Source organism: Sorex fumeus, unplaced genomic scaffold, assembly GCF_029834395.1.
Source record: "Sorex fumeus unplaced genomic scaffold, SorFum_2.1 ptg000122l, whole genome shotgun sequence".
Taxonomy (NCBI): domain Eukaryota; kingdom Metazoa; phylum Chordata; class Mammalia; order Eulipotyphla; family Soricidae; genus Sorex; species Sorex fumeus.
The window spans coordinates 37,026,062-37,031,142 of NW_026606179.1; positions in this window are offsets into that span (position 1 = coordinate 37,026,062).

Sequence of the window (5,081 nt, forward strand, 5' to 3'; positions counted from 1 at the left end):
CGCCTTCAAGAGTGTTGAAGAAATAGTGTTGAAGAGGACAAAGAACCTTTGGATACGGGCACATTTCTTCAATTCCACTGTTTCTCCTGCATTAACATATGCCTCAGAGACCTGGACCCTACTAAAACAAGATGAGAAGGCTATTTGGGTCTCCCAAAGAGGAATCAAAAGAGCTATGCTTGGAGTATCACGCTTCACTCAAATGAGAGAAAAAATCCGGAGTTCTGACCTCTATCGATGATCAAGAATCAGGGATGCTGTCTCGTTTGTCAAGGCATCAAAAATCAGATGGGCTGGACACAAAGGAAATTTGGAGACGACTGCTGGACCAGAGCCATTACTGACTGGATTCCATGGGACATCAAAAGATTGTGTGGCCGCCCACCTACGAGATGGTCAGACTTCTCTGTTAAGACCTGAACGAATGGTTCTAGGCTGTTCATGTTACTAGAATGAGCAGACGCCATTGGGCTACCCTATCATGCAACAGGAATGAATGGAGATGTTACTGGCGCCCGCTCGAGCAAATCGATGAGTAACAGGAAGTCAAGTGATCAAGTGATCCCTTTGGAAAATTCTGGATATGGTCAGAGTGGTAGAGCAGGGTCAAAATTCAGAGTTGAAGTTTTGTCTCCACCTAAGTTGCAGAAGTAAAAGATTGGTCTACACTGACCTTTCCAGCTGCTATGGGGCTGTTCGTGAGTCATTCCTGCTGCAGAAACAGACTAGGTAAACAGCTCCATGAAGATCCATTTGGCAGATGAGGAGCCAGAAGTCCAAGAAAACTAAGTGCTTCCACAAAGTCACACAAAGCATCTCCTCTGTGCCAAATAAGTCCTTCAGTGTTAGGACCCAGAGAGTCTAGATAAGACCTGGTGAGGATGAACACAGGGAGGGAAATCATTTAGGAAGACAAACATCAGGTGTGATGAAGATGGTGCACCCATCCTTCATCTGTAACAATAGCCCATTAGTTTATGAAAGTATCATGTATATGTGTGGGCAAGTATACATACGTATGTATTGTGTTGCCAGACATTCAACTAGGGCTTTACACAATGAGGTATGTGCCATACTGCAGACTCCTATCCAGACCCCCTCATTGTCCTTTTAGAGTAATTACTTATTTTTTCTTATAGATCCATTCAGATTCTTTAATCCTGCTACTAATATGGGAGTTAAGAAGACTCAAAATTATCTGTTCCTGGAATTTAGGGTATAAGGGTTAGGATTTTTTCAGTTGCGAGAAAATCATCTCAAATTGCTTACCCCCATAATAATAATTTCAAATGTGCTCTTTTAATTAAAAAATCAAATTCTGCTGCCTTTTGTCATGATCCAGGTCTCATACATGCATCATTACCCAGACTCAGCTTCTCGCCTCCTCCTCCTCTTGATTCTGCTTTTCTCATGCCTATGTCGGCCAGGGCCGGGCTCACACATCATAGCTCCAAGTCTGACTGAAAGAGAGAGCTTCTATTACAAAAAAACCAACTTACACAAAATCCCCAGATCTGACTCTAATTGTTCCATAGGAAGTTATAGGCCTGTCTCTTCACCAATCACCGTGTATAGAGAAATGTCTGATTGGCCATCTCAAAACACAAGTAGGAGGTGGAGTCAATACTGCCCAAACTAGCTGGCTGGAGAATACCTGAGAAAGCAGTTGTTGCCAGAAGGGTGATAAGTGAAAGAAACAAACCTAATCATCCAAGTAGGCCAGACTTTGAAGAAGCAGCTAAAACTAGAGAGCCCTGTGACCAGACAGAGGGCTGGGCAAAGTTGAGGAGGAGGACTTCTGAATTGCTTAAACTTCGTTCAGGAAAGCTTGTGGTATGCACTTCTAAAATTAATCAGATTTAGAAATTTGCTATATTGGTATTCTAAAAAAAATATAATACCTCTACAACCAGGCACATCTACCTTCGGTTCTTGTTGCCAGTGCATTGACCCTTGCAGATTGACAGGCAGCAGGTATGTTCTGACTTGCTAAATGCAAGAGTACTGAGGCAGAGATGCTCTATGGGGATGAAGACTATTCACCTCTAAGAAAGAATATGGATGTGACTATCCTGCTGCATTACTTACCAGGAAGTGATGCTGCCCGTGCTCTCTGTCTCTATTCTCAGATTTTTTTGAGATTTTTGGGTTATGAAAATCATGGTTTCAACAGAAGCTTTTGTACTGAACTGGAGGTGAGCCATGCTATGGTATCTCACCAACCATTTTATGCTTCTAGGCTCTTCTTCATCCATCTCCAAGTGACCCACACTGTTCTGGATGTTCAGGTTTCCTGCCCTTGCAGAATCCAGATGAAGTAAGACAACATGAAAGGTGAATGAATAAATAAATAAATAAATAAATAATCAGGGGGCTGGAGTGATAGCACAGCAGGTAGAGCACTTGCCTTGAATGTGGCTGACCCAGGTTCAATTCCCAGCATCCCATATGGTCCCCCGAGCACTGCCACAAGTAATTTCTGAGTGCAGAGCCAGGAGTAACCTCTGTGCATCGCCTGGTGTGACACACCTTAAAAAAAACAAGAGTTGGGTGGGGAGAGAGAGTTTAAAGGGACTGAGCATTAGGAGACTTGGGATTCAATCCCCAGCATTGCTTAGTCCCTGGTTCACTTGGGGTGCCCAATAGTGCAATGTCTAGTATAACTGGAAGTAGCCCCTGGTCCCCACAAAGCTCTGCTTCTGTCCCTTTTCCCAAAGACCACTGACTGAGAGGGCATCACACCTCAGGGCCTCTGGCCTGTGGGGTCCTTCCACAGTGGGGAGAATTCTGGGCACTGACCCTTGTGCTTAGTTTCTGGATTTGGGGGAGAAAGTGATCAGAGCAGCAGGAGGAGCTGAAAAGCTAGAGTCCATGAGAGTGAACTCCTCCCCCAGCTACCTCTGTTCTCACCAGCAGGCTGCAACTGCCTCTGGGCGTGGGTCATGCTCAGCAGCCAGTGGGTCCTCTCAGGCCCAACAAAGGCATGCACTGTCCTCAGTGGGAACGTGATGGGCATGAGTCCCGGCTGCACCCGCAGGCCTGGAAAACCCACCCTCCCTGGCCTCATGTCCCTCATGAGCTATCTCATGGGTCTGAGGGCGAAGTGCATGTGAGTGAGAGGGTCCCTCATCCACCAAGGGCGGGGGCATCAGAGGGATGGGAATGGTGTCCCTCAGTGGTCCCAGTGGGCAGACCTGGATGTCAGAGAATGGGATACAGAGGCCATGCAGGGAACAAGAAGGAAAGAAACTCGTTAGCTAGTTAGAAGAGGGGCAGTGAGATAGTTTTGGTCACACACACACACACACACACACACACACACACACACACACACACGACTTGTTGCCTAGATACCATTAGGAGTTCTATGTGTATACACTTCCCAAGGCACAATAACAGCAAAACAATTAGTTGGTCTCTGGAGATGTGTGGTTTTCTACCCCTTTCTGCTCTTACATTTATTTTTTTTTTAAAGTAAATTGGAGTTTCCTGAGTCTGGGTATAATTTGTACTTGGATTTGCATTCCTCTTGCTGTCTTCCAACCCAAGTTTCGAACCCTAAAGCTTAACCGAGGAGTCAGTGCCCATACACAGTGTGCTCACACCATGTGAGCTCTCTGAACACAAGTTCACCCCACACTCATATTTCCCCCAGCAGATGCTTGCATGCTGTGAGCTCTGAACTGGATTCTGTGCATAAGTATTTTATTTTCGTGAATCATCTCATTGTCCAGTTAACACGTAGGCTTAGCTGCTACCCCAGAGACAAGCCAGGACCAGGAGGAGTGCTGGACTGAAGATTACCTTTCCCTTCACCCTTTTCAACCTTCTTCTCTTATTTTAATCCTTTCCTGGCACCACATGGGCCAGTAACTGGCTGGAAGTTCCAAAGATTGGAAGCGATAGTCAGCCTCGGAAGCGAGGGATCTGGTTCAGTGTGGACACAGAAGCAAGTCATCATTGCAGGCCTGGAAGGTCCCAGGAAAGAGCCTGGTGTTTACTCTGAGAGTGATGGGGTAGAAATGGTGGAGTGGGATAGTTGCATCTGGGGAAAGTTCAGAAACAAGAAGTGAATAGACGAAGGAGTACAGAGTCAGCATGCTTGGAAATACAGTCATGTCTGGAACAGTGCCTGCTCTGAGGTGAGTGCTCCTCTGCAGAAATAAGGCAGAGGGAAAAAAATTAATAAAATTTAAAAAAATAAGGCAGAGGATTTGTAGGGGTAGGGATGCACGGACAGTATATGTAGGCATGAGGAACCACCCAAAATGGAGGACATGGAAGGACTTGTTCAGTTTTGCAAGAATGAAGAAAGGTGGAGAAACAGGGGCTGGCATCTGGAAAGTGGGGAAGAAAGCTATTGGCAGAGTGGAGGGAAGGGCTAGGGAGTGACCGTCCTACGGCAGAAGCTAAGGGAGAGGAAGATAGGAAGGAGCCCAAAGATATAGAGGGGAGATAAAAGCCAAGACGGGGCCACTAGCTGGAGGTGGAGTTGGAGGATGAGCTTAGTGATAGCTTAGAAGCTCTTTCATTGTGTGTGGGGATGGGACTCAGGGTCCCAGAAGGGCCTGTGCTCTATATGGCTAAGCCCCAGCCCAGCCCCTCCTATACTTCTGACATGAAGCCATTCTGCCAAGTGGTAGCTGGCATGTCACTTTGATTGTAATCTGCGTCTCTCTGCTGAATAATGTTACTGAACATGTTTCTGCTTCTCGTCGGTTATTCAGCTTCCTTCTCTGATGAAGCCCTAGCTCAAGATTTCAGCCTCTTTCAGTTTTGTTGTCCCTATTTTCAGTGTCAGGATGTTTGTAATTTTGTTACCCTATTGTGGATGCCGATCTGTATTTTGTGAATACTTTCCCCCAACCTGTGGTTAACTTTTCAATTTTTGTTTTGTTTTGTTTTGTTTTGAGGTCACACCCTGTAGTACTCAGGGCTTCTTCATGGCTCTGAATTTAGGGATCACTCCCCTCTGGGTTTGGGGAGGAACCCACTGATATATATATATATATGGGGTGTTGGGGATTGAACCTGGGTTGACTGCATGAAAGGCAAGCACCTTGCTTACTGGGCTATTGCTC